Source organism: Anser brachyrhynchus (assembly GCF_964034855.1).
Source record: "Anser brachyrhynchus genome assembly, contig: SCAFFOLD_711, whole genome shotgun sequence".
Classification (NCBI taxonomy): domain Eukaryota; kingdom Metazoa; phylum Chordata; class Aves; order Anseriformes; family Anatidae; genus Anser; species Anser brachyrhynchus.
In genome coordinates this window covers 1-11,082 of record NW_027663713.1, presented here as the reverse complement: position 1 = coordinate 11,082, position 11,082 = coordinate 1, and the positions used below count along the sequence as shown (strand labels likewise).

Sequence of the window (11,082 nt, the reverse complement as noted above, 5' to 3'; positions counted from 1 at the left end):
GGTCCCCTTGTGCGTTGCACAAGTCTGAGGAGTCCCCCCTGTGCATTGCACGAGGTGCAGGGGTCCCCTTGTGCATTGCACAGGGTCCCCTCGTGCATTGCACGGGGTCCCCATGTGCGTTGCACAAGTCTCAGGAGTCCCCCCCATGCATTGTGCGAGGTGCAGGGGTCCCCTCGTGCGTTGCACGGGGTCTTTGTGTCCCTGTGTGGGCGTTGCACAAGTCTTGGGAGTCCCCACATGCATTGCACTAGGTGCAGGGGTCCCCACGTGCGTTGCACAAGTCTTGGGAGTCCCCCCCGTGCATTGCACGAGGTGCAGGGGTCCCCTCGTGCGTTGCACGGGGTCTTTGTGTCCCCGTGTGGGCGTTGCACAAGTCTTGGGAGTCCCCACATGCATTGCACTAGGTGCAGGGGTCTCCACGTGCGTTGCACAAGTCTTGGGAGTCCCCCCCGTGCATTGCACGAGGTGCAGGGGTCCCCTTGTGCGTTGCACGGGGTCTTTGTGTCCCCGTGTGTGCGTTGCACAAGTCTCGGGAGTCCCCACATGCATTGCACGAGGTGCAGGGGTCCCCACATGCGTTGCACGGGGTCTTTGTGTCCCCATGTGTGTGTTGCACGAGGTGCAGGGGTCCCTTGTGCGTTGCACGGGGTCCCCATGTGCGTTGCACAGGCTCTTTGTGTCCCCAGGTGCGTTGCACAAGTCTCAGGAGTCCCCACGTGCATTGCACAGGGTCCTCGTGTCCCCACGTGCATTGCACAAGGTGCAGGAGTGCTCACGTGCGTTGCACGGGGTCCCTGTGCAAGTTGCACGAGGTGCAGGGGGCCCCCTGTGCATTGCACGTGGTTTTGTGCCCACTTGTGCATTGCACGAGGTGCAGGGGTCCCCACGTGTGTTGCACGGGGCCCCTGTGCCCACTTGTGCATTGCACAAGTCCCAGGAGCCCCCACGTGCGTCGCACGGGGTCTTTGTGTCCCCGTGTGTGGTGCACAAGGAACCCCCGTGCACCTTGCACGGGCTCCGCGTGTCCCCTCGTGCGTTGCACGAGTCTCGGGAGTCCCCACGTGCAGGGATGTGTGGGGCGGGGATGTGGGGCAGGGGGATATGGGGCAGGGAGATGTGGGGCGGGGATGTGGGGCAGGGAGATGTGGGGCAGGGGGATATGGGGCAGGGATGTGGGGCGGGGATGTGGGGCGGGGATGTGGGGCAGGGAGATGTGGGGCGGGGAGATGTGGGGCGAGATGTGGGGCAGGGAGATGTGGGGCGGGGAGATGTGGGGCAGGGGGATGTGGGGCAGGGATGTGGGGCGGGGAGATGTGGGGTGGAGATGTGGGGCAGGGAGATGTGGGGCAGGGATGTGGGGCAGGGATGTGGGGCAGGGAGATGTGGGGCAGGGAGATGTGGGGCAGGGATGTGGGGCAGGGATGTGGGGCAGGGAGATGTGGGGCAGGGATGTGGGGCAGGGATGTGGGGCAGGGATGTGGGGCAGGGAGATGTGGGGCAGGGATGTGGGGCAGGGATGTGGGGCAGGGATGTGGGGCAGGGAGATGTGGGGCAGGGATGTGGGGCAGGGATGTGGGGCAGGGAGATGTGGGGCAGGGGGATGTGGGGCAGGGAGATGTGGGGCAGGGATGTGGGGCAGGGATGTGGGGCAGGGAGATGTGGGGCAGGGATGTGGGGCAGGGATGTGGGGCAGGGATGTGGGGCAGGGAGATGTGGGGCAGGGATGTGGGGCAGGGATGTGGGGCAGGGCGATGCTATGGGGCTGGAGGCTGCTGGGGGCTTTGGGGGGGTCCATGTGGGGTCTCCACGGGGTCTCTGTGGGTCTCCAGGGGTCCCTGGGGGGCTTCCTGGGTCCCCACGGGGTCTCTATGGGGTCTCTGTAGGTCCTCGTGGGGCTCTATGGGGTCTCTATAGGTCCTTGTAGGGTTTTTGGGGGGGTCTCGATGGGGTCTCCGTGGGTCCTTGTGGGGTTTCCGTGGGGTCTCTGTTGCTCCTTCAGGGGTCTCTGTAGGTCCTGGTGGGGCTCTGTGGGGTCTCTATAGGTTCCTGTGGGTCTCCGTGGGGTCTCTATAGGTCCTCGTGGAGCTCTATGGGGTCCCTATAGGTCCTTGTAGGGTTTTTGGGGGGTCTCTATAGGTCTCCATGGGCCCCTGGGGGGCTTCCTGGGCCCCCAAGGGGTCTCTGTGGGGTCTCTATAGGTTCCTGTGGGGCTCCGTGGGGTCTCTGTAGGTCCTCGTGGGGCTCTATGGGGTCTCTATAGGTTCCTGTGGGGCTCTATGGGGTCCCTATAGGTCCTTGTAGGGTTTTTGGGGGGGTCTTGATGGGGTCTCCGTGGGTCCTTGTGGGTCTCCGTGGGTCCTTGTGGTTCCCTATGGGGTCTCTATAGGTCTCCGTAGGTCCTTGTAGGGTCCCTATAGATCCTCGTGGAGCTCTGTGGGGTCTCCATAGGTCCTTGTAGGATTTTCTTGGGGTCCCCGTGGGGTCTCTACAGGTCCTTGTGGGGCTCTGTGGGGTCTCCGTGAGTCCCTGTGGGGTCTCCGTGGGGTCTCCGTGACCCCTTATAGGATTTCCGTGGGGTCTCTGTGGGTCCTTATAGGATTTCCGTTGACCCCTTATAGGATTTCCGTGGGGTTTCCATGGGTCCTTATAGGATTTCCCGTGGGGTCTCCATGGGGTCTCTGTGGGTCCTTATAGGATTTCCGTGGGGTCTCCGTGGGTCTCCGTGACCCCTTGTAGGATTTCCGTGGGGTCTCCGTGGGGTCTCCATGGGTCCTTATAGGATTTCCGTGGGGTCTCCGTGGGTCCTTATAGGATTTCCGTGGGGTCTCCGTGGGGTCTCCGTGGGGTCTCCGTGACCCCTTATAGGATTCTGTGGGGTCTCTGTGGGGTCTCCATGGGTCCTTATAGGATTTCCGTGGGGTCTCCGTGGGTCCTTATAGGATTTCCGTGGGGTCTCTGTGGGGTCTCCTGTGGGGTCTCCGTGGGTCCATATAGGATTTCCGTGGGGTCTCCGTAGGGTTTCCATGGGTCCTTATAGGATTTCTGTGGGGTCTCCGTGGGGTCCTTATAGGATTTCCGTGGGGTCTCCATGGGGTCTCCGTGGGGTCTCTGTGGGGTCTCCGTGACCCCTTATAGGATTTCCGTGGGGTCTCCGTGGGGTCCTCTGTGGGGTCTCCATGACCCCTTATAGGATTTCCGTGGGGTCTCCGTGGGGTCTCCGTGGGTCCTTATAGGATTTCTGTGGGGTCTCCGTGGGGTCCCCGTGGGGTCTCCGTGGATCCTCCCCGTGCCCCTCCCCCCGGGGGCGGCAGCGTTGGTGTTGTGGGTTGCTCCCCGTGGGTCCCCCCCCCCCCCCCCCCCCCTCCGTGGGTCGCGCCGCGGCCCCTCCCCCTCCCCCCCCCCCCCGCGCCCCTCCCCCGGCCCTCCCCCTCCGCCGCCCCTCCCGCTGCAGCAGCCGCCGCCGCCGCCCCACGGCCACCCGCGGCCCCACCGCGCCCCACGGCGCCCCGCAGCGCCCCGCACCGCGCCCCCCACGGGAGCCGCCGCCGCCGCCCGCCAGGCCAGAGACCCCCCCCCCCCACCCCCCCCCGCCGCCCCCACCCCCCCCCCCCCCACCCAGACCCCTCCTCATCTTCAGCGGCCTCGGCAGCTGCCCGCAGCCCCCCCGCCCCACAGCTCCCGGCCCCACATCCTCCTGCCCCACATCCCTGCCCCACAGCTCCCCACCCTCCATCCCCCGCCCCACATTCTCCCATCCTCCGGCCCCACATCTCCCCCCCCATCTCCCCCACCCCACATCTCCCGGCCCCACATCTCCCCACCCTCCATCCCCCAGCCCCACAGCTCCCCATCTCCCCCGCCCCACAACTCCCCGTCCCTCCAGCCCCACATCTCCCGGCCCCACACCCTCCTGCCCCACATCTCCCCATCCCCCAGCCCCACATCTCCCTGCCCCACATCTCCCTGCTCCACATCTCCCCCACCCCACATCTCCCTGCCCCACATCTCCCTGCCCCACATCTCCCTGCCCCACATCTCCCTGCCCCACATCTCCCCATCCATCAGCCTCTGGCCCCACATCTCCCCCGCCCCACATCCTCCGGACCCACATCTCCCAGCCCCACATCTCCCCATCTTCCATCTCCCCGCCCCACATCTCCCAGCCCCACATCTCCCGGCCCCACATCCTCCTGCCCCACATCTCCCCATCCTCCAGCCCCACATCTCCCCCGCCCCACATCCCTGCCCCACATCTCCCCCGCCCCACATCTCCCAACCCCACATCTCTCCATCCCTCAGCCTCCATCCTCCATCCCCTGCCCCACATCTCCCCACATCCCCCCCGCCCCCACATCCCCCCATCTCCCCCGCCCCACATCTCCCCATCCTCCAGCCCCACATCTCCCCCACCCCACATCTCCCTGCCCCACATCTCCCCATCCCTCAGCCTCCACCCCCCTGCCCCACATCTCCCAGCCCCCCCCCCCGCCCCACATCTCCCCGCCCCACATCTCCCCATCCCTCAGCCTCCATCCTCCATCCCCTGCCCCACATCCCTGCCCCACATCTCCCCATCTCCCCCCGCCCCACATCCCCCCCCCCCCCACCCTCCCCCCCCGGGCCATGCTCGACCCCCTCTGAGCCCCCCCCCCCCGCCCCCCCGCGCCCTGGCCCCCCCCGCAGGCGGCGCCGAGCCCCGGGGGGGGGGATCCAGGGCCCCCGCCCCGGGGGGGGGCACTCGGGGTTCCCCCCCCCCCCCCAGCAGGCCCCGTTTTGCCCCCCCCCCCCCTTCCCACTTCCGGCCTATTTTGGGGTGATTTGGGGGAATTCGGGGCCGGCCCCGTTTTGGGGTGGATCGGGGCAGATTTGGGGCTCCCCGGTCCCTTAAAGGGTGATTTGCCCCCCCCCCCCATATTTTGGGGTGAATTGGGGCTGATTCGGGTCCCCCTCCCCATTTTGGGGTGAATTGGGGCTGATTTGGGTCCCCCTCAGCTTTTTGGGGTGAATTGGGGCTGATTTGGGCCCCCCTCAGCTTTTGGGGTGAATTGGGGCTGATTTGGGTCCCCCTCCCCATTTTGGGGTGAATTGGGGCTGATTTGGGCCCCCCTCAGCTTTTTGGGGTGAATTGGGGGCTGATTCGGGCCCCCCCTCGTTTTGGGGTCACCCCCCCCCACCCCCTTTTGGGGTGCCCCCCCCGCCCCCACCTCGGGGGCTCCCCCCCTATTTTAGGGGCTCCCCCTTTTTAGCCCCCCCCCTTTTTAGCCCCCCCCCCCCCCCATTTTAGGGGTTCCCCCCCCCTTTTAGCCCCCATCCCCCATTTCAGGACACCCCCTCCCCAATTTTAGGGGCTCCTCCCCCCAATTTCCCCCCCCCTTTTAGGGGCTGCCCCCCATCTCCCCCCCTCATTTAACCCCCCCCTTTTAAGGAGTCCCCCCCCCCATTTACCCCCCCCCCCCATTTAACCCCTCATCCCCTCCATCTTCCCCCATTTACCCCCCCCCCTTTGCCCCCCCATTTTAGGGGCTCCCCCCCATCTCCCCCCCCATTTCCCCCCCATTTTTGCCCCCCCCACTTTAGGGGCTCCCCCCCCATTTGCCCCCCCCCCCATTTAACCCCTTTACTCCCCCCATCTCCCCCCATCTCCCCCCCCCCATTTTAGGGGGCTCCCCCCATTTTACCCCCTCCATTTACCCCCCACCCCCCCATCTCCCCCCCCCATCTAACCCCCTCACCCCCCAGCCCCCATTTACCCCCCCATTTTAGGGGCTCCCCCCCCATTTACCCCCCCCGATTTCCCCCCCCCATTTTAGGGGCTCCCCCCCCAACTAACCCCCCCCTCACCCCCCCACCCCCCCATTTACCCCCCCATTTACCCCCCCCATTTACCCCCCCATCCCCCCCCCCATTTAGCCCCCCATTTTAGGGGCTCCCCCCCCATTTACCCCCCCATTTTAGGGGCTCCCCCCCCATTTACCCCCCCCGATTTCCCCCCCCATTTTAGGGGCTCCCCCCCCAACTAACCCCTCACCCCCCCATTTACCCCCCCATTTACCCCCCCATTTACCCCCCCATTTACCCCCCCATCCCCCCCCCCATTTAGCCCCCCATTTTAGGGGCTCCCCCCCCATTTCCCCCCCCCATTTTAGGGGCTCCCCCCCCATCTAAGCCCCCCTCACCCCCCCACCCCCCCCATTTACCCCCCCATTTCCCCCCCCCATTTTAGGGGCTCCCCCCCATTTACCCCCCCCATTTACCCCCCCCCTCACCCCCCACCCCCCATTTACCCCCCCCCACCCCCCCCCCCATTTACCCCCCCCACCCCCCATTTCCCCCCCCCCCACCCCCCCCCCCACTTTAGGCCCCCCCCCCCCATGGCGGGGGGGCGCTGAGCGGCATGGGGGGGGCGCTGGGGCTGGCGCTGCTGGCGCTGGGGGGCGCTGTGGGGGGGCGCGGGGGGGGCGCGGGTGTCCTCCAGCCTGTCCAGCACCCACCACGTGCACCACTTCCACCGGCACCGCGCCGGGCCCGTCGCCATCAACCGCGCGCCCTTCCTCACCCGCGGCGCCCACGGTGAGCCTGCCTCCCCCCCTCCTCCTCCTCATCGCCCCGGCCTTCCTCCTCCTCCTCCTCCTCCTCCTCCTCCTCCTCCTCCTCTTTGGCCTTCCTCCTCCTCTTTCCTTCTACTCTTCCTCTCCTCCTCCTCCTCCTCCTTCTAGTCTTCCTCCTCTTCCTCATCCTGGCCTTCCTCCCCCCCCCTCCTCCTCCTCCTCCTCGCCCCGGCCTTCCTCCTCCTCCTCCTCCTCCTCCTCCTCCTCCTCTTTATCTTTGGCCTTCCTCCTCCTCCTCTTCTTTCCAGTCTTCCTCCTTCCTCCTCTTCCTCATCCTCCTCCTCATCGCCCCGGCCTTCCTCCTCCTCCTCCTCCTCCTCCTCCTCCTCCTGGTCTTCCTCCCCCTCCTCCTCCTCCTCCTCCTCCTCCTCTTTGGCCTTCCTCCTCCTCCTCTTCCTTCTAGTCTTCCTCCTCCTCCTCCTCCTCTTCCTTCTAGTCTTCCTCCTTCCTCCTCTTCCTCATGCTCCTTCTCTTCCTCATCCCCCTGACCTTCGTCCTCCTCCTCCTCCTCCTCTTCCTCCTCCTCCTCGTCCTCCTCCTCTTCTTTCTAGTCTTCCTCCTTCCTCCTCCTCCTCCTCCTCTTCGTCCTAGTCTTCCCCCACCCTCCTCCTCCTGGTCTTCCTCCTCCTCCTCTTCCTCCTCTTTGGCCTTCCTCCTCCTCTTCCTTCTAGTCTTCCTCCTTCCTCCTTCTCTATGTCCTAGTCTTCCTCATCCTCCTCCTCCTCCTCCTCCTCCTCTTTGGTCTTCCTCCTCCTCCTCTGCTTTCTAGTCTTCCTCTCCTCCTCCTCCTCCTCCTCCTGGTCTTCCTCCTCCTCCTCCTCTTTCTTCTAGTCTTCCTCCCTCCTCCTCTTCTTCCTCTCCTCCTTCTCCTTCTCTTTGTCCTAGTCTTCTTCCTCCTCCTCCTCATCTTCCTCCTCCTCCTCTTTGGCCTTCCTCCTCCTCCTCTTCTTTCTAGTCTTCCTCTCCTCCTCCTCCTCCTCCTCCTCCTCATCCTCCTGGTCTTCCTCCTCCTCCTCTTCCTTCTAGTCTTCCTCCTCTTCCTCATCCTGGCCTTCCTCCTCCACCTCCTCCTCCTCCTCCTCTTTGGCCTTCCTCCTCCTCCTCTTCTTTCTAGTATTCCTCCTCCTCCTCCTCCTCCTCCTCCTCCTCTTTGGCCTTCCTCCTCCTCCTCCTCTTCTTTCTAGTCTTCCTCTCCTCCTCCTCCTCCTCCTCCTCCACCTCCTCATCCCCCTGGCCTTCCTCCTCCTCCTCCTTGGCCTTCTTCCTTCTTCTCTTCGTCCTCCTCCTCCATCCTCCTCTTCCTGGCCTTCCTCTTCCTCCTCCTCTTTGGCCTTCCTCCTCCTGTTCTTCCTCCTCCTCCTCCTCCTCCTCCTCCTCCTCCTTGGCCTTCTTCCTTCTTCTCTTCGTCCTAGTCTTCCTCCATCCTCCTCTTCCTGGCCTTCCTCCTCCTCCTCTTCTTCCTCTTTGGCCTTCCTCCTCCTCCTTTTCTTTCTAGTCTTCCTCTCCTCCTCCTCCTCCTCCTCGGCCTTCCTCCTCCTCTTCCTTCTAGTCTTCCTCCTCTTCCTCATCCTCCTGGTCTTCCTCCTCCTCCTCCTCCTCTTCCTCCTAGTCTTCCTCCCTCCTCCTCTTCTTCCTCTTCCTCCTCCTCCTCTTTGGCCTAGTCTTCCTCCTCCTGTTCTTCCTCCTCCTCCTCCTCCTCCTTGGCCTTCTTCCTTCTTCTCTTTGTCCTAGTCTTCCTCTGCCCTCTTCCTCCTCCTGGCCTCCCTCCTCCTCCTCTTCCTTCTAGTCTTCCTCCTTCTTCCTCCTCCTCCTCCTCTTCCTGGTCTTCCTCCTCCTCCTCATCTTCATCCTAGTCTTCCTCCTCCTCCACATTTTCTTCCTCCTCCTGGTCTTCCTCCCCTCCTCCTCCTCCTCCTCCTCCTTCTCCTCCTCCTCTTCTTTGTCCTCATCTTCCTCCTCCTCCTCCTCTTCCTTGTCCTGGTCTTCCTCCTCCTCGCCTTCCTCCTCCTTCTCTTTGTCCTAGTCTTCCTCCCTTCTCCTCCTCCTCCTCCTCCTGGTCTTCCTTCCCTCCTCCTCCTCTTCCTCCTCCTCTTCCTCCTCCTCCTCCTCTTCCATCACCTTTCTCTTTCTTTTCCATCCTCTTCCTCGCCCTCCTCCTCCTCTTCCTCGCCTTCCTCCTCCATTTTCCTTTTTCACCTTCCTCCTCTATCACCTTCCCTCTTCATCTTCCTCCTCCTCCTCCTCACCTCCCTCTTCCTCCTCCTCTTCCTCACCTTCTTCCTCCTCCTTCCTCCCCTTCCTTCTCCTCCTCCTCTTCTCTTCCTCCTCATTCTCGTTTTCCTCACCTTCCTCCTCCTCTTCCTCACCTCTCTTCCTCCTCCATCACCTTCCTCTTCCTCGCCTTCCTCCTCGTTCTCATTTTCTTCGCCTTCCTCCTCCTCTTTCTCTTCCTCCTCCTCTTTCTCACCTTCCTCTTCATCCTTCTCCGTCACCTTCCTCCTCCTCCTCACCTCCCTTTTCTTCCTCCTCCATCATCTTCCTCACCTTCTTTGCCTCCCCCTCTTCCTCCTCGCCTTCCTCCTCCATCGCCTTCCTGTTCCTTGCTCTCCTCTTCCTCACCTTCTTCTTCCTCCTCCTCCTCTTCCTCATCTTCCTCCTCCTCCTCACCTCCCTCTTCTTCCTCCTCCTCCTCCCCCTTTCTCTTTCTCTTCGCCTTCCTCCTTGCCTTCTTCCTCCTCCTCATCCTCCTCTCTCTCGCCTTCCCCTTCTTCTTTTTCTCACCTTCCTCCTCGCCATCTTCCTCCTCCACTGGCCTTCCTCTTCCTCCTCTTCATCACCTTCCTCCTCCTCGCCTTCTTCCTCCTCCTCGTCCTCTTCCTCTCCTGGCATTCAGTTTCCTCGCTTTCCTCCTGGCCTTCCTCCTCCTCCTCCTCCTTTTCCTCATCTTCCTCTTCCTCGCCTCCTCCTGGCCTCCTCCTTCGTCCTCCTTTTCCTCACTTTCTGCCTTCCTCCTCCTTGCCTTCCTCCTCTTCTTCCTCACCTTCCTCCTCCTCCTGTTCCCGGGGACACCAAAACCCGTGGGCTCCTCCTGCCCTTCCTCCTCCTCCTCCTCCTCCTCCTCCTCCTCCTCCTCCTCCTCCTCCTCTTCCTCCCCCCATCTGTGGGGTCTGCGACCACCCTGGGGGGGCTCTCAGCAGGTTTTGGGCCATTTGCAGCGTTTTTGGGGTCTCTGTATGAGATTTGGGGCCATTTACAGCAGATTTGGGGCAGTTGCAGTGGTTTTGGGGTCTCCGTGTGAGATTTGGGGCCATTTACAGCAGATTTGGGGCAGTTACAGTGGTTTTGGGGTCTCTGTATGAGATTTGGGGCCATTTACAGCAGATTTGGGGCAGTTGCAGTGGTTTTGGGGTCTCTGTGAGATTTGGGGCCATTTGCAGTGGTTTTGGGGTCTCCATATGAGATTTGGGGCCATTTACAGCAGATTTGGGGCAGTTACAGTGGTTTTGGGGTCTCCGTATGAGATTTGGGGCTATTTGCAGCGGTTTTGGGGTCTCCGTATGAGATTTGGGGCCATTTACAGCAGATTTGGGGCAGTTGCAGTGGTTTTGGGGTCTCTGTGTGAGATTTGGGGCCATTTACAGCAGATTTGGGGCAGTTGCAGTGGTTTTGGGGTCTCTGTGTGAGATTTGGGGCCATTTACAGCAGATTTGGGGCAGTTGCAGTGGTTTTGGGGTCTCTGTGTGAGATTTGGGGCCATTTGCAGAGGTTTTGGGGTCTCCGTATGAGATTTGGGGCTGTTTGCAGAGATTTTGGGGTCTCCGTATGAGATTTGGGGCCATTTGCAGTGATTTTGGGGTCTCCGTATGAGACCTGGGGCCATTTGCAGCGGATTCGGGGCTGTTTGCAGTGGATTTGGGGCTCCGCGTTGGATTTGGGGCCATTTGTGCTGCATTTGGGGCAGCTGGAACAGATTTGGGGCAACTCTGCTGGATTTAGGGGCTCTGTGTTAGATTTGGGGCCATTCCCGGGGGGTTTGGGGCCGTTTGCGTCGGGTTTGGGGCCGCCCCTTGCACACGCGTGTGGGTGCAGGGCCGGGGGGGGGGGGGGGGGTTGGAGCTGTGCGTGCCCCCTCCCAAACGCCCAGTTCCTCCCCCAAAATGCTGGGGTTTTGCCCCAAAATGCCAGGATTCCCCCCACCCCCCAAAATGCCGGGTTTCTCCCCAAAAATCCCAGGATCCCCCCCCAAGATGCCAGGTTCCCGCTCAAAAATGCCCTATCCCCCCAAGAAAAATCCCATAGCCCCCCAAAATCCTGTACCCCCCCCAAAAAAAATAATCCCTTACCCCCCCCCCAAATCCTGTAGCCCCCAAATGCCAGGTGCCCCCCCCCAAAAAAATCCCATACCCCGCCCCAAAATGCCTGGTTCCCCCCCCAAATCCCAAACTCCCCCCCCCAAAAAATCCCATACCCCCCC

General features: G+C 62.7%; 1 long non-coding RNA gene across 1 annotated transcript; it reads left to right on the top strand.

The window, feature by feature from the left end:
* Window positions 1-1,429: 1,429 nt before the first annotated feature.
* Window positions 1,430-2,975, top strand: LOC308186943. Its single transcript, XR_013944399.1, has 5 exons — window positions 1,430-1,451; window positions 1,616-1,630; window positions 1,711-1,883; window positions 2,043-2,407; window positions 2,866-2,975. It is a non-coding gene; the product is annotated as an uncharacterized lncRNA (long non-coding RNA).
* The last annotated feature ends 8,107 nt before the right edge of the window (window positions 2,976-11,082 follow it).